At 40.0% G+C, this 18,654-nt stretch overlaps 1 pseudogene; it reads left to right on the top strand.

Annotated features, from left to right (window-relative positions):
• The window catches only part of LOC102547980 (uncharacterized), a 148,224-nt pseudogene extending 133,855 nt beyond the window's left edge, over nucleotides 1–14,369 (top strand).
• Nucleotides 14,370–18,654: the final 4,285 nt, after the last annotated feature.

Raw genomic sequence — 18,654 nt, 5'->3', positions numbered from 1 at the left:
AGAGATATTAAGGAATAGTAATTTTTACTTCCTTTTTTGTTGTTGTAAGGGGAATTATGTTTGTGTGTCTCTTGTCTTTGGTTTCATTGCAAGGTGATTATTTCTTGATTTTTCTAGGTGGTAGTTTCCCTCCTTGTGTTGGAGTTTTCCATCTATTATCCTTTGTAGGGCTGGATTTGTAGAAAGATATTGTGTAAATTTGGATTTGACATATAAAATCTTTATTTCTCCATCTATGTTAATTTAGGGTATTGCTGAATATCATAGCCTGGGCTGACATTTGTGTTCTCTTAGGGTCTGTATGACATCTGGTCAGGATATTCTGTCTTTGATAGTCTCTGGTGAGAAATCTGATGTAATTCTGGTAGGTCTGCCTTTATATGTTATGTGACCTTTTTCCATTTTGCATTTAATATTCTTTCTTTTTTTGCTGCATTTGGTGCTTTGACTATTATTTAACAGGATGAATTTTTTTCTGGTCTAAACTATATGGAGTTCTTTAGGATTCTTGTATGCTTATGGACATCTCTTTGTTTAGGTTAGGGAAGTTTTTTTCTTATAATTTTGTTGTACATATTTACTGGCCTTTTAATTTAGGAGTTTTCACTCTCTTCTATACCTATTATCCTTAGGTTTAATTTTATCATTGTGTTCTGGATTTCCTGGATGTTCTGGTCTAGGAGCTTTTGCATTTTTCATTTTCTTTGATGGTTGTATTGATGATCTCTATGGTATCTTCTGCTCCTGGGGTTTTCTCTGCTGTCTCTTGTATTCTCTTGGTCATGATTGCATCTATGACTCCTGGTTTCTTCCCTAGATATTCTCTGTTTCTGTTTGTGCTTCTTTATTGTTTCTATTTCCATTTTAAATCCTTGATTGTTTGTTAAATTCCTTCACCTTTTTGGTTGTGTTTTCCTGTAATTTTTTAAGTCGTTTTGTGTTTCCTTTTTAAGGGCTTCTACTCGTTTACCTGTGTTATCCTGTATAGTTTTTTTTTTTTTTTGGTTCTTTTTTTCGGAGCTGGGGACCGAACCCAGGACCTTGTGCTTCCTAGGAAAGCGCTCTACCACTGATTTAAATCCCCAGCCCCTCCTGTATAGTTTTAAGGGAGTTATTTATGTCCTTCTTAATGTCCTCTATCATCATCATAAAATGTGATTTTAAATCTAAATCTTGATTTTCCAGTGTGTTTGGATATCCAGTATTTACATCGGTGGGAGAACTGGGCTCTGATGATGCCAAATATTCTTGCTTTCTGTTGCTTATTCCTTTGCTTGCCTCTTGCCATCACATTGTCTCTGGTGTTAGCTTGTCTTGCTGTTTCTAACAGTGGCTTGACCCTTCTGTAGTCCTCTGTGTCAGCACTCCTGTAGACCTGTTTTCTTTCAGCCTGATGTGGGAGCAGAGAGCTCTGCTCTCAGGATTGTAGGTGCTCCTGGAAAATAGCTTCCAACTCTCTGTGCAGGCAGAAACCTGAATGGTCTTGCCCCTGAGTTCTCCCAGGTCCCTGTGCCCAGAGGGCACAGATGACACTTGGCAATTTCCTCTTTGTTCAGGAATGTAGGCAGAAAGTAATTGTCTCCTCTGAGATCTTAGGAATGTCCACACTTGTGAGGGTCCAGCTCTGTCCCCCAGGGGATTTGTGTGTAGGGAGCTGTGTGACCAATTCATTTTAATCCCAGGTGCATGCAGGAACTGCTGCTGACTGCTCCTATTTTTCTGTATCCAGAGGCACTATGAAGTTTCCTCTCATGCCAGATATGAGAGCAGAAGTAGGCAGAAGTGGCAGTCTGTCCTGTGGTCTCAGGATTTTCTGCACTTCTGGGAGTTCAGCTCTCTTCCCCCTGGGATTTAGGTATAGGGGCCTGTGCGATCAGTTCAGTTCTGGGCACAGTCAGAAGTTGGAATTGTCCTGTCCCAGAGGACTTTTGCCTTTGTGTGTCCTGAGGCCACCAGCCAGGTTGCCTGGAGCAGAAATGTTGGTCTTACCACTGCTCTCAGGTGTGCAGGCCATTCTGGCACCTGGCTTCCAGCTCTCTGCACAGGCAGAAAGCCAAACTGTCCTGCCCCTGATTGCTCCTGGGTCCCTATGCCCAGGGAGCACATATGGCCCTAAGAAATTCCCTCTTGTGTAAGGAATGGTGCCAGAAAGTAGTTGTCTCCTCTGAGTTCTCAGGAGTTTCCACACTTCTGAGGTTCCAGCTCTTTCCCCCAGAGTATTTGGGTGCAGGGAGCTGTGGAACTGGTTCAGTTCAATTCTGGACACAGGGTACGATTATGGCCTTACACAACACATATTATAAAAGCTTTTGCTTGCTGTAGATGATAACTAACAAAGAAACCCACAATTAAAGAATCCACAGTGTGAGAGACTTTGAAGTATATAGTCCTAAATGACATTTGTTCATCATGCTCTTTCCTGAAATTCAGAAGACTGTAACAATATAAACACAACTTCATACCAGACAATAGTACTGTCATAAAGTAATGAACAAAATTACCACTATCCAAGAATCTATTTGCACCAGATGCCTGCTAAAAAACCAGAGAGTCATGTTTACCAAAGGAACATCACTGTGAACATCTACTGCATACCAAGGCAGGCAGCATGACAGGGAGTAATGACAGCACTTATTTATATCCCTTTAGAATTAGTTTTGTATAGTTTTGGATTTCATGTTTTGTCCTAATATAGTTAACTAGGTTTCATGACATTTTTATGGTTTGGGAGCCATTAGCAAATACAGATGCAGTTGGATGTGTATGCAGTTAAAGAATGATTTTGAAAATATCAAAGGGGAAATCTGTAGTTAATCTACAAGAATTCTATGAGAAATCTCAGTAAACTAAAAATGAATTAGTTCAATTCTCTAAACCTTATCACATATGAAAAAAGTAGCCTCTCTATCACTTTAATATTATGTGACTTGATTCTGAGTGATTGCTCATAATGAGTCATTCAACTCTGGTAGCTTTGTAAACCAGAATTTTAAAGTCACTCTCTTACACTGGTCACTCACAAACACTTGCACTTCAAAGAAGAGATAGAGGCAAGTATTTGATATCCTATGTAGTTGTTAGTCCTAAATTTCACAAGTCCTAGAAGGCTGTAGCCACTACTTAGATAAGGTTTAGCAGTGTTCACTAGAATTTCCATGTACATAAATCTTGGAATATCAAGTTCCAGGCCCTACTTGTGTAAGCTTTTTTTATTATTATTATTAACTTGAGTATTTCTTATATACATTTCGACTGTTATTCCCTTTCCCGGTTTCCGGGCAAACATCCCCCCCTCCCCTTTCTTTTTTTTTTTTTTTGTTTTGTTTTGTTTTTTTTTTTTTGAGCTGGGGACCGAACCCAGGGCTTTGTGCTTCCTAGGTAAGCGCTCTACCACTGAGCTAAATCCCCAGCCCCAAGGCTTTTTTTTTCTTTTTTCTTCAGAGCTGGGGACCGAACCCAGGGCCTTGTGCTTGCTAGGCAAGTGCTCTACCGCTGAGCTAAATCCCCAACCCCCCCTCCCCTTTCTTATCAGTGTTCCCCTCTCCATTCTCCCCCCATTGCCGCCCTCCCCCCAACAATCTAGTTTACTGGGGGTTCAGTCTTAGCAGGACCCAGGGCTTCCCCTTCCACTGGTGCTCTTACTAGGACATTCAATGCTACATATGAGGTCAGAGTCCAGGGTCAGTCCATGTATAGTCATTAGGTAGTGGCTTAGTCCCTGGAAGCTCTGGTTGCTTGGCATTGTTGTTCATAAGGGGTCTCCAGCTCCTTCAAGCTCTTCCAGTTCTTTCTCTGATTCCTTCAATGGGGGTCCTATTCTCAGTTCAGTGGTTTGCTGCGGGCATTCGCCTCTGTGTTTGCTGTATTCTGGCTGTATCTCTCAGGAGCGATCGACATCCGGCTCCTGTTGGCCTGCACTTCTTTGCTTCATCCATCTTGTCTAATTGGATGGCTGTATATGTATGGGCCACATGTGGGGCAGGCTCTGAATGGGTGTTCCTTCTGTGTCTGTTTTAATCTTTGCCTCTCTATTCCATGCTAAGGGTATTCTTGTTCCCCTTTTAAAGAAGGAGTGAAGCATTCACATTTTGATCATCCGTCTTGAGTTTCATTTGTTCTAGGCATCTAGGGTAATTCAAGCACTTGGGCTAATAGCCAATTATCAATGAATACATACCATGCGTGTTTTTCTGTGATTGGGTTACCTCACTCAGGATGATAGTTTCCAGTTCCAAACATTTGCCTATGAATTTCATAAAGTCATTGTTTTTGATAGCTGAGTAATATTCCATTGTGTAGATGTACCACATTTTCTGTATCCATTCCTCTGTTGAAGGGCATCTGGGTTCTTTCCAGCTTCTGGCTATTATAAATAAGGTTGCGATGAACATAGTGGAGTACGTGTCTTTTTTATATGTTGGGGCATCTTTTGGGTATATACCCAAGAGAGGAATAGCTGGATCCTCAGGCAGTTCAATGCCCAATTTTGTGAGGAACCTCCAGACTGATTTCCAGAATGGTTGTACCAGTCTGCAACCCCACCAAAAATGGAGGAATGTTCCTCTTTCTCCACATCCTCGCCAGCATCTGCTGTCACCTCAGTTTTTAATCTTAGCCATTCTCACTGGTGTGAGGTGAAATCTCAGGGTTGTTTTGATTTGCATTTCCCTTCTGACTAAAGATGTTGAACATTTCTTTAGGTGTTTCTCAGCCATTCAGCATTCCTCAGCTGTGAATTCTTTGTTTAGCTCTGAACCCCATTTTTAATAGGGTTATTTGTCTCCCTGCGGTCTAACTTCTTGAGTTCTTTGTATATTTTGGATATAAGGCCTCTATCTGTTGTAGGATTGGTAAAGATCTTTTCCCAATCTGTTGGTTTCCATTTTGTCCTAACCACAGTGTCCTTTGCCTTACAGAAGCTTTGCAGTTTTATGAGATCCCATTTGTCGATTCTTGATCTTAGAGCATAAGCCATTGGTGTTTTGTTCAGGAAATTTTTTCCAGTGCCCATGTGTTCCAGATGCTGCCCTAGTTTTTCTTCTATTAGTTTGAGTGTATCTGGTTTGATGTGGAGGTCATATATCCACTTGGACTTAAGCTTTGTACATGGTGATAAGAATGGATTGGTCTGCATTCTTCGACATGTTGACCTCCAGTTGCACCAGCACCATTTCCTGAAAATGCTATCTTTTTTCCATTTGATGGTTTTGGATCCTTTGTCAAAAAATCAAGTGCCCATAGGGGTGTGGGTTCATTTCTGGGTCTTCACTTCTATTCCATTGGTCTATCTGTCTGTCTCTGTACCAATACCATGCAGTTTTTATCACACTTGCTCTGTAATACTGCTTGAGTTCAGAGATAGTGATTCCCCCTGAAGTCCTTTTATTGTTGAGGATAGTTTTAGGTATCCTGGGCTTTTTGTTATTCCAGATGAATTTGCAAATTGTTCTGTCTAACTCTTTAAAGAATTAGATTGGTATTTTGATGGGGATTGCATTGAATCTGTAGATCACTTTTGGTAAAATGGCCATTTTTAGTATATTAATCCTGCCAATCCATGAGCATGGGAGATCTTTCCATCTTCTGAGGTCTTCTTCAATTTCTTTCTTCAGAGTCTTGAAGTTCTTATAGTACAGATCTTTTACGTACTTGGTTAAAGACACACCGAAGTACTTTATATTATTTGGGTCTATTATGAAGGGTGTCGTTTCCCTAATTTCTTTCTCGGCTTGTTTCTCTTTTGTGTAGAGAAAGGCTACTGATTTATTTGAGTTAATTTTATACCCAGCCACTTTGCTGAAGTTGTTTATCAGCTTTAGTAGTTCTTTGGTGGAACTTTTGGGATCACTTAAATATACTACCATATCATCTGCAAATTGTGATATTTTGACTTCTTATTTTCTGATCTGTATCCCCTTGACCTCCTTTTGTTGTCTGACTGCTCTGGCTAGAACTTCAAGAACTATATTGAATAAGTAGGGAGAGAGTGGGCAGCCTTGTCTAGTCCCTGATTTTAGTGGGATTGCTTCAAGTTTCTCTCCATTTAGTTTAATGTTAGCAACTGGTTTGCTGTATATGGCTTTTACTATGTTTAGGTATGGGCACTGAATTCCTATTCTTTCCAGGACATTTATCATGAAGGGGTGTTGAATTTTGTCAAATGCTTTCTCAGCATCTAATGAAATGATCATGTGGTTTTGTTCTTCATGTTTGTTTATATAATGGATCATGTTGATGGTTTTCCGTATATTAAACCATCCCTGCATGCCTGGGATGAAGCCTACTTGATCATGGTGGATGATTGTTTTGATGTGCTCTTGGATTCGGTTTGCCAGAATTTTATTCAGTATTTTTGCTTCGAAATTCATAAGGGAAATTGGTCTGAAGTTCTCTTTCGTTGTTGTGTCTTTGTGTGGTTTAGGTATAAGAGTAATTGTGGCTTCATAGAAGGAATTCGGTAGTGCTCAATCTGTTTCAATTTTGTGGAATAGTTTGGCTAATATTGGTATGAGGTCTTCTATGACGGTCTGATAGAATTGTGCACTAAACCCGTCTGGACCTGGGCTCTTTTTGGTTGGGAGAACTTTAATGACTGCTTCTATTTCCTTAGGAGTTATGGGGTTGTTTAACTGGTTTATCTGTTCCTAATTTAACTTCGGTACCTGGTACCTGTCTAGGAATTTGTCCATTTCCTGCAGATTTTCAAGTTTTGTTGATTATAGGCTTTTATAGTAAGATCTGATGATTTTTTGAATTTCCTCTGAATCTGTAGTTATGTCTCCCTTTTCATTTCTGATTTTGTTAATTTGGACACACTCTCTGGGTCCTCTCGTTAGTCTGGCTAAGGGTTTATCTATCTTGTTGATTTTCTCAAAGAACCAACTTTTGGTTCTGTTGATTCTTTCTATGGTCGTTTTTGTTTCTACTTGGTAGATTACAGCTCTGAGTTTGATTATTTCCTGCCTTCTACTCCTCCTGAGTGTATTTGCTTCTTTTTGTTCTAGAGCTTTTAGGTGTGCTGTCAAGCTGCTGACATATGCTCTTTCCTGTTTCTTTCTGCAGACACCCAGCGCTATGAGTTTTCCTCTTAGCACAGCTTTCATTGTGTCCCATAAGTTTGGGTATGTTGTACCTTCATTTTCATTAAATTCTAAAAAGTTTTTAATTTCTTTCTTTATTTCTTCCTTGACCAGTTTATCACTGAGTAAAGCATTGTTCAATTTCCACGTATATGTGGGCATTCTTCCCTTATTGTTATTGAAGACCAGTTTTAGGCTCTGGTGGTCTGATAGCACGCATGCGATTATTTCTATCTTTCTGTACCTGTTGAAGCCCGTTTTTTGACCAATTATATAGTCAATTTTGGAGAAAGTACCATGAGGAGCTGAGAAGAAGGTAAATCCTTTTGTTTTAGGATAGCATGTTCTATAAATATCTGTTAAGTACATTTGGCTCATGACTTCTCTTAGTCTGTCTATGTCTCTGTTTAATTTCTGTTTCCATGATCTGTCCATTGATGAGAGTGGGGTGTTGAAATCTCCTACTATTATTGTGTGAGGTACAATGTGTGTTTTGAGCTTTAGTAAGGTTTCTTTTACGTATGTAGGTGCCCTTGTATTTGGGGCATAGATATTTAGAATTTAGAGTTCATCTTGGTGGATTTTTCCTTTGATGAATATGAAGTGTCCTTCCTTTTTTTGATGACTTTTAGTTGAAAATTGATTTTATTTGATATTAGAATGGCTACTCCAGCTTGCTTCTTCTGACCATTTGCTTGGAAAGTTGTTTTCCAGCCTTTCACTCTGAGGTAGTGTCTGTCCTTGTCTCTGAGGTGTGTTTCCTGTAGGCAGCAGAATGCAGAGTCCTCATTGGGTGTCCAGTTTGTTAATCTATGTCTTTTTATTGGGGAGTTCAGGCCATTGATGTTGAGAGATATTAAGGAATAGTGATTATTGCTTCCTGTTATATTCATATTTGGATATGAGGTTATGTTTGTGTGCTTTTCTTCTCTTTGTTTTGTTGCCAAGACGATTAGTTTCTTGCTTCTTCTAGGGTATAGCTTGCCTCCTTATGTTGGACTTTACCATTTATTATACTTTGTAATGCTGGATTTGTAGAAAGATATTGTGTAAATTTGGTTTTGTCATGGAATATCTTGGTTTCTCCATCTATGTTAATTGAGGGATTTGCAGGATACAGTAACCTGGGATGACATTTGTGTTCTCTTAGGGTCTGTATGACATCTGTCCAGGATCTTCTGGCTTTCATAGTTTCTGGCGAAAAGTCTGGTGTGATTCTGATAGATCTGCCTTTATATGTTACTTGACCTTTTTCCCTTACTGCTTTTAATATTCTTTCTTTATTTTGTGCGTTTGGTGTTTTGATTATTATGTGATGGGAGGTGTTTCTTTTCTGGTCCAATTTATTTGGAGTTCTGTAGGCTTCTTGTATGCCTATGGATATCTCTTTTTTTTAGGTTAGGGAAGTTTCCTTCTATGATTTTGTTGAAGATATTTACTGGTCCTTTGAGCTGGGAGTCTTCACTCTCTTCTATACCTATTATCCTTAGGTTTGATCTTCTCATTGAGTCCTGGATTTCCTGTATGTTTTCAACCAGTAGCTCTTTCTGCTTTACATTATCTTTGACAGTTGAGTCAATGATTTCTATGGAATCTTCTGCTCCTGAGATTCTCTCTTCCATCTCTTGTATTCTGTTGGTGAAGCTCGTATCTACAGCTCCTTGTCTCTTCTTTTGGTTTTCTATATCCAGGGTTGTTTCCATGTGTTCTTTCTTGATTGCTTCTATTTTCATTTTTAATTCCTTCATTTGTTTGATTCTGTTTTCCTGGAATTCTTTCAGGGATTTTATGACTCCTCTCTATGGGCTTCTACTTGTTTATTTATGTTTTCCTGGAATTCTATCAGGGATTTTTGCAATTCCTCTGTGTACGCTTCTACTTGTTTATTAATGTTTTCCTGTGTTTCTCTAAGGGAGTTCTTCACGTCTTTCTTGAAGTCCTCCAGCATCATGATCAAATATGATTTTAAATCTAGGTATTGCTTTTCTGGTGTGTTTGGATATTCAGTTTTTAGTTTGGTGGGAGAGTTGGGCTCCAATGTTGCCATCTAGTCTTGGTTTCTGTTTCTTGGGTTCCTGTGCTTGCCTCTCGCCATCAGAGTATCTCTAGTGTTACTTTGTTCTGCTGTTTCTGACAGTGGCTATACTGTCCTATAAGCCTGTGTGTCAGGAGTGCTGTAGACCTGTTTTCCTGTTTTCTTTCAGAGTGTTCTGCTTTCGGGCGTGTAGTTTTTCCTATATACAGGTCTTCAGCTGTTCCTGTGGGCCTGTGTCTGGAGTTCACCAGGCAGCTCACTTGCAGCAGATAAGTTGGTCTTACCTGTGGTCCTGAGGCTCAAGTTTGTTCGTGGGGAGTTGCTTAAGAGCTCTCCGCAGCGGCAGCAACAAGGAAGATCTGCGCTGCCCTTTCTGGGAGCTTCCTTGCTCCAGGGTTCCAGAAGGTGTTTGGTGTTTTCCTCTGGCGTCAGAGATGTGTGCAGAGTGCAGTCTCTTCTGGTTTCCCAGGGGTGTCTGCCTCTCTGAAGTTTTAGCTCTCCCTCCCACGGGATTTGGGTGCAGAGAACTGTTTATCAGGTAGATCCCTTCAGGTTCTGGCGGTGTCTCAGATGCAGCACTCCTGCTGCTCTTGGGCCCTCCTCTACGGGAACCCAGAGGCCTTATACAGTTTCCTCTTTGGCCAGGGATGTGGGCAGGGGTGGGCAGTGTTGGTGGTCTCTTCCGCTCTGCAGCCTCAGGAGTGCCCACCTGACCAGGCGGTGAGGTCTTTCTCCCACGGGGTCTGGGAGCAGAGAGCTGCTGAGGGCCAGGATCTGTGGGTTTGGGACTCCCGGTAAACAGCGGAAGTGCCCGGTCTTAGAGGAATTTTGCCTCTGTGTGTCCTGAGTTCACCAGGCAGGTCTCTTGCAGCAGAAAAGTTGGTCTTACCTGTGGTCCCAAGGCTCAAGTTTGCTCAAGGGGTGCTGCCTATGAGCTCTCTGCGGCGGCAGCAACCAGGAAGATCTGCGCCGCCCTTTCCGGGAGCTTCCATGCACCAGGGTTCCAGATGGCGTTTGGTGTTTTCCTCTGGCGTCAGAGATGTGTGCAGAGTGCAGTCTCTTCTGGTTTCCCAGGCGTGTCTCTTGTGTAAGCTTTTGTTGACCAGTTTACATGTATAGTTTCCTGAGGTTGAGCAATGATAATTTGCATCTATCATTTTTTATCTATAAAAGAGTGATGACTTCCTGGATCTCATTTAAAGTTTAAAAATATCAGTTGTGTTAATATACATTACTTCAGCTAAATAAAGCACAGGAGAGAATTATAAAGGGTTGTGTGAGCCTGGATTTGGTTGGTGAGACACTGTTCTGTGTTGAAATGTCTGCCTAATAGAACTTATTTTCCTGAAGGTGGTTCACCTCTGGTATAGCTAGCTACTCTTTTGCTCAATGTTTCCTGTTATTTGGAAGATAATTATAATAACAGCATATTTCAAATGGAACGCCTCACCCCTGGTACACAATGGTAAATCTGTAAATAATTTATGGGGGTTTTCAAATTTGGCTTGTATAGAACACATGCATTTACTCCCTAAGATTCAGGCATGTGGAGAGCCAGATACAGCTAGACTAGCATTTTTGTGTGACACAGCAGCATTTTCTTCCTGGCTTTGGTTGTAAATTTAAGGTCAGTGCTCCTGAAGTCCACTGGTATAGAAAAGTTATTGTAAGTAACAAGATGTGAGTAAGATGTTACTGAATTCAAATATTTTGGTAAAAACAACAACAAAAAAAGTGGCAGAACTGGTTCTCGTGTGTACCCTGGCAGTCCCTACTTCCAGCACCAAGGGGCCTTTGGAAATAGCAATAATTTTTCTCATGTTAGTATTCTTCCCCATGGCTGTTAGCCTCAAAATCTCTGGTTCCAGCCACCCGGTAAATTTGAGACTCAACAAATTATATCCAAACAATCAGATTTACATGTTAAATTCTCAATTCACAATATATCCACATAATAAACTTACAACCAATTACTAAGGATATAAACTGCCTACCTATAAAAGATATAATATACCAATCTAGACAGCACAAACTCCTGTATAAATCCTTCCCTTAAGAATAGTCATAACAACCTGTAATAGGTGCAGAGAGGAATATTAATATCCAATACCATGTTCTCTTGGTCACTTCCTCCTCACTCTGATCTCCTCTCCCTCTCTAAAATATTTCTTCCATACATCCATCCTTCTCAACCAATGGCAGACCTCATTCTATCCTGTACCTGTCTTCAACTGCGCAGTGACATCAACCTATAGCCAAAATCAATTGAAATCCCATTTTTTTGATGTAAGTTTTCTTTTTCTTTTCTCTTTTTTCCATTGGATATTTTTTATATATGTTTCAAATATTCTACTTTTCCCCAGTTTCCCCTCCAAAAACAATCTATCCTATTCCCACTCACCCTTATTCTATGATGGTACTTCCACACACACCTCTTCCCAACTCCCGCCCTGACATGGCCCTACACTGGGGCATCAAGCCTGCACAGGAATAAGGATTTCTCCTCCCACTGATGCCCAATAAGGCCACCCTCTGCTACATATGCAGCTGGAGCCATGGGTCTGTTGGGGTGTACTCTTTGGATGGTGCTTTAGAACCTGAGAGCTCTGGTTAGTTCGTATTACTGTTCCTATAGGGGTGCAAACCCCTTAATTTCCTTCAATCCCTTGTCTGACTCCTCAATTGGGGATCCTGTTCTCAGTTCAGTGTTTGGCTGCGTGCATCTACCTCTGTATTTGTCATGTTCTGGCAAAGCCTCTCAGCAGACAGCTATATCAGTCTCCTCTCAGCATGCACTTCTTGCCATCAGCAATATTGCCTCTGATTGTTGGCTATATATGGGATGGATCCCCAAGTGGGACAGTCTGGGTGGCCTATTCTTCACTCTCTGTCCCAAACTTTATCTCTTTATTTCCTCCCATGAATATTTTTGTTCCTCATTCTAAGAAGAACTGAATAATCTGAACTTTGTTCATTTTTCTTCTTCAGGTTAATGTGGCCAGTGAATTGTTTCTTGGGTAATATGTACTTTTCAGCTAATATCCACTTATCAGTGAGTGCATAATATGGGTGATTTTTGTGTATGGGTTACCTTACTCAGGATGCTATTTTCTAGTTCTATCCATTTGCCTATGAATTTCATGAATTCATTGTTTTTAATAGCTGAGTAGTAAACCTTTGTGTGAATGTACCACCTTTTCTGTATCTATTCCTCTGCTCAGGAACATGTGCATAGTTTTCATCTTCTGGCTACTATAAAGAAGGTTGCTATGAACATAAAGGAGCATGTGTACTTGTTATAGATTAGAGGATCTTTTGGGTATGTACCCAAGAGTGTTATAGCTTGGTCCTCAGAATATCATGACTGATTTCCAGTGTGGTTATATCAGCTTGAGATCCCACCAGCAGTGGAGGGGTGGTCCTACTTTTCCATATCATTTCCCACATCTACTGTCACCTGATTTTTTGACCTTAGCCATTCTGACTGCTGTGAAGTGGAATCTCAGGGTTGTTTTGATTTTCATTTTCCTGATGACTAAGGATGTTGCACATTTCCTCAGGTGCTTCTCAGCCATTCGATATTCCTTAGTTGAGAATTCTTTGTGTCTTCTGTACCACATTTTAATAGGGTTATTTGGTCTCTTGAGTCTAACTTCTATATCTGTCTGTCTGTCTGTCTGTCTGTCTGTCTGTCTGTCTGTCTATATATGATATTAACCCTCTATCTGATGTGTGATTGGTAAAGATCTTTTCCCAATCTGTTGTTTTGCCATTTTGTTCTAATGACAGTTTCCTTTGCCTTACAGAAGCTGTATAATTGTATAAAGTCTCATTTGTCTATTCTTGATTTGAGCATAAGCCAAAACAGGTGTTCTGTTCAGGAAATTTTCTTAAGTGGTAATATGTTTGCAGCTCTTCCCCACTTTTTCTTCTATTAGTTTGGGTGTATCTGGTTTTATGTAGAGGTCCTTGATCCACTTGGACTTGAGCTTTGTACAGGGTGATAGGAAAGAATCAATTTGCATTCTTATATATGATGACCTCCAATAGAACAAGCACCATTTGTTGAAAATGTTATCTTTATCCCACTGGATTGTTTTAGTTCCTTTGTCAAAGATTAAGTGCCTATAGTTGTGTGGGTTCATTTCTGCATTTTCAGTTCTATTCCGCTGATCTAACTGTACGTCTTTGTACCAATATCATACAGTTTTTATAACTACTGCTCTCTAAAACATTTTGAGATCAGGGACGGTGATTCCCCAAGAAATTCTTTTATTATTAAGAATAGTTTTCACTATAATGGGTTTTTTTGTTATTTCAAAAGAATTTGCAAATTGTTCTTTCTAACTCTATGGAGAATTGAGTTGGAATTTTGATGGGAATTGCATTGAATCTGTAGATTGCTTTTGGCAAGGTGGCCATTTTTATGTTATTAATTCTTCCAATCCATGAGCTTGGGAGATATTTCCATTTTCTGAGGTCTTCTTCAATTTCTTTCATCAAAGACTTGAAGTTCTTGTCATACAGATCTTTCCCTTGTTTGGTTAGAGTCACACTGAAATATTTTTATTATTTATGACTATTGTGAAGGGTGTCCTTTCCCTAATTTCTGATCAAGCGCTAATACAGCCAGTACATAGGTGAATGCCAGCAGCAAACCACTGAATGAGAACGGGACCCCCGTTGAAGGAATCAGAGAAAGGACTGGAAGAGCTTGAAGGGACTTGAGACCCCATATGAACAACAATGCCAACCAACCAGAGATTTCAGGGACTAAGCCACTACCCAAAGACTATACATGGACTGACCCTGGGCTTTAATCTCATAGGTAGCAATGAATAGCCTAGTAAGAGCACCAGTGGAAGGGGAAGCCCTTGGTCCTGCCAAGACTGAAACCCCAGTGAACGTGATTGTTGCGGGGAGGGTCGTAATGGGGGAAGGATGGGGAAGGGAACACCCATATAAAAGGGGAGGGAAGGGGTTAGGGGGATGTTGGCCAGGAAACCGGGAAAGGGAATAACAATCAAAACGTAAATAAGAAATACTCAAGTTTATAAAGAAAAAAAATCCAAAAAAAAGAAAGAAAAGAAAGAAGCAAACATTTAACTGCTGTGTTACTAGTAGGCCTCCTGATAGCCACCATATCATTCTTTGGTATATTCATGTTTGTCTCTGAGATAAACTACTTGAAACTGCAGAGTCCTCTGAAGGGCAAGTGTAGTTCTAAAACAGCTCCACTTGAGGCCTCAATTTAGGAATTTTGCATTTGTAACATCTGTGAGAATGTTCCTTGAGAACGTTTTTCTATTCCTACACTAAACTCATGTGGCCCTCAACTCATTCTAAATAAATATGTTCTATATCAAGAATCAATTGTTTCTCAGGCTGTCCTTAAGCTTACTTTGTCCTCTATATTCCTTAATGTTTTATTTCTTTAATTTTTTTATATCCCAAACTCTGAAATCTATGATAATGCATTCAGATTTTGCCAACAAGCAGTTGCCAGCAAGTAGGCAAATTAACATCTGAAATGTACATTGCAAAAATAAGCAAACAAATGCCAAGTAAAATCACTTCATAAAGAAGTTGATGCCTAAACAAAGAAAAGTAACCACATTCCTGTGTGGAGAATCTCAGATCCTAACAACAGCTAAGGTTTTGTAAAAACCTTTTTGAAAATCCACTACGGAAGAGCTTTCTTATATATTTACACATTTTCAAGAATTTAAACACTGTCACAACATAATTGGTGAGATAACCCCCACACTCTACATTTTATGCCTCCAATAAATTCTCAGTTGACAGGAAGTGAACACATTATATTAGATCATTGGTGAATAGAGTTCCATAAACAATATGCTTCTTGAAGCAAAACAAAATAAACATCATAGATACTTTCAATGCCACTCATAATTCTCTATAAAGTGATATTGTTACCCTCTTTTGGAGAACAATATTTTCATGTAAGTGATGGTTGGACATTAAAGCTCACTCAATATTGATAAGTATTTGTGGTAATGAATGTTAGACTATTTCCTATTATCAATATCAATCAGCTGCAATTCCTGAGAATGGCAACTGTGACATGCTTGGCGAGATATAGATATATTAGTGACAGAAATGTTATTGGAGTAATCACTGTAATTAAAATGGATTTAAGACCCATTTCATAACATAGAACCCATAGAATATACGCTGAAGTGGAAAGGATCAGATAGACTTAGAAAACTCTTTCTATTTTTCTGTTCAAGGAAGAGTGAAATAAAATGACTTTTAAAGATATACTCATATACCCATACATTAGTACATGACATACAACCCTTAGTAAGATTAATTAATGGTAAAAAAAAGAGCATCGCTAGACCAATTCAGTGTACCATCTGCCTATATATAAGCAGGCTTGGGAGGGAGGGAAGTTCTATAATGAGTAAGAAGGAACAGAGTTAAATGGAAAATGCCACCAGGTTATCGGTGCACACAAATCAATCTGGATGGGGTCTACCTAGTGTAGCTGGGCTAAATTGTGAAGGACTTCACCAAGGTTTGTCATCTAGGGGGCACAGGCAAATGGATCAGGTGGAACCATGTGAGAAGACAGAAAAAATGATGATGTCAAGCAGATTAGGGAACCCCAGAAATTCTTATACTTGAAAGTATTAGGTTTTTGAATCTGCTACAGATATGCTTCCTGTCCTCATCATGTGACCATGAATCCCAACTAAAAAAAAGTCATTAAAACTGGTCACATCATTGTACTCAGATACTTCCAATTTATTGAGGTACATAGATACACACAGAGTATTTATGCAATAAGCTTCCATACCAGGGCACCCCATCCTGATAAAGATATTCAATTTTTAATTCACCCTGAGTGAATAATATGCAACCTTTCACCATGAATAAACAAATTGGGCAAGCACGAACTGCCTCCTTCTTCAAACATCAACACAAGGGTGGAATCCTTTGTCATTGAGCTGCACCTAAGTCTCCGGCTGAAGCCCCTCCATACTGCTGGTTCCCACCCCTGAACTAAGCTGGATTTCATTTTACCCAGGCTCATCTCATCTCTAAGGTCCTCATTCTCAACTTTTTTCAATTCCCTTCAGTGTCAATGTGCCCAGAAGTTTGAGAACCACCACCTAGGTCCTAGTGTGTGCAGGTTTTTCACCTGGAGAAACATGACTGTGGAGGCTATTGTAGGGAGCATTAGGCCTCTCGTGAGAGATTGCTTGTATGTCCCCTGAGCCTGGATACCCAGTCAGCAAAACCAGTCACTATTACTGATGCCAGGAAGTGCTTGCTGACAGGATCCAGATAGGCATGTCTCATGAGAGCCTCTACCAAAGCACTACTACTACTACAGATGAGTAAAGTTGCAGCTAACCATTGAATTGAAAATGGGGACCCCCAAAGGAGGAGTTTAAGAAACAACTGAAGAAATGAAGGGGTTTGCAACCCCATCAGAAAATGACAATATCAACCAACCAGACCCCACCAGACCTCCCAGGGTCTAAACCACCAACCAATGAGTACACATGGAGGGACCCATGACACTAGCCACAAATGTAGCAGAGGATGGCATTGTCCATCATCAATAGGAGGAAAAGCCCTTGGTCCTCTGAAGGCTCATTTCCCCAATACAGGGAGATTCCAAGATCTTGAGGTTGGAGTGGGTAGGTGGCAGTAGGAGCATGGTCATAGAATCTGGGGGAGGGGAGAGGGGGCTGGGAGAGGGGAGAAAGGAGATAACATTTGATATGAAAATACATAAAATATCCTAGAAATATAAAATTAAAAAGAGAGAAAATTCTCAAGAAAAGTTCTCAAATGGCCAGAAATTACTTGCCGACATATTAAAGATCCTTAGTTATCAGAGAAATGTAAATCAAAATGATAATGACATCATTCTATTTTACATACATTACAATGTTTAAAATCAAAATCTCAAACAACAGCTCAAGCTGCAAAGGATTAGGCACTACCCTATTGCTGTATGAATTGCAAACATTTAGAACCATGTTGATTTGGAATTCAACTTGATGGTTTCTCAGTATACCACTCCCAGGGATATACCCAAATAAACTCTAAAATACCACAAGGACACATGCTCCACTATGTTCAGAGTCACTTTATTAATAAACCTACAGAACTGGAAACATCCTAGATATCCTTCAACTGAAAAATTGATATAGAAAATGAAGTCTATTTACACAACATAATACTACTCAGCTGTTAAAAAACAGAGCACTATGAAATTGGTAAGCAAGGGAATAGAATTAGAAAATACTATTCTGTGTGACACAAAAGATACCCAGAAAGATGTGTGGTATATATTCACTCATAATTGGATATTTATAAAGCACAGCATCAACATATTAAAAGCCATAGACCCAAAGAAACTAATAAAGAAGTGGAACTAAAGGAGGATGCTTGAACATCACTGAGAAGAGGGATTAAAATAGATAATTGTGTGACTTTTGAGGGAGGAAACTGAGAGGAAGAGGGAGAAAGGAGGGAAACAGGATGAGTCCAAGGGTGAGGAGGACCCAAGGGAGAGAGAATTGGGAGATTGAACTGGGGTTGGTTGGTGGTGTCATCTCTAGGATAAACTAGAATCCCAGGAAAGTGGAAACTCCCAGGAACCTATGAACATGAATCTAACTAAGACTCATAGCAATAGGGGATTTGGAACCTGAAATAGCAACCACTTGTACAAGGTAAGACCTACAATTAAGGAATAGGGACACCAATCCACCCACAAAACTTTTGATCCACAATTCATTCTGCCTACAAGATGTGCATGTATTAAGATCAAGCAAATTTGAAGGACAGGTCAACAAATGACTGGCCTGATTTGAGACCCATGCCATATGAGAGGACTCACCATAGATACTATAATAACATTTTCATATACTTGCAGATAGGAAGCTAGCATAACTGTCATCTGAGAGGCTTTACCCAGCAGTTGATGGAACAAGATATAGAAATGCACATTCAAACATTCAGTGGATCTCAGAATAATGTGGAAGAGGGAGGAGTTAAAATAGCCTGAGGGGTCAAGGACACCACAGGATAACTTACAGAATCAACAAACCTGTGCCCATAGTGGATAACAGAGACTGAAAAACCAACCAAAGAGCATTCATGGGTTGGTCCTAAGCCCTCTAATTATATGTAAATAATGTGCTGCATGGTCTTCACATGGGATACCTAGCAACTGGATCAGACGCTGTTTCTGATTCTGTTTCCTGCCTTTAGACCCATTTCTTCTAATATGGTTCCCTTATCTAGGCTTTATAGGAGAAGAAACAATAGTCCTGCAACATGGTTATGCCATGGGGGTTGTTATCCATGGGACGTCTCCTCCACTTCTCTGAGAAAAAATGTAGGGCTAGGAAAAAAGCAGGTGAGAAGGAAAGATCGAAAGGCTAGGTGGAAAGGAAAGTTGTAAGAGGGAAGAGGGAGGATGAAAGGGGCAGGATCAGGTATGTTGGTGAAACAGGAGGAAATCCCTGGAGAGTGAATGAAGATAAGTGGCAC

The sequence above is a fragment of the Rattus norvegicus genome, chromosome X, assembly GCF_036323735.1.
Source record: "Rattus norvegicus strain BN/NHsdMcwi chromosome X, GRCr8, whole genome shotgun sequence".
Lineage (NCBI taxonomy): Eukaryota > Metazoa > Chordata > Mammalia > Rodentia > Muridae > Rattus > Rattus norvegicus.
Note: the sequence above shows the minus strand (reverse complement) of the source record. Positions and strands in the feature narration are given on the sequence as shown.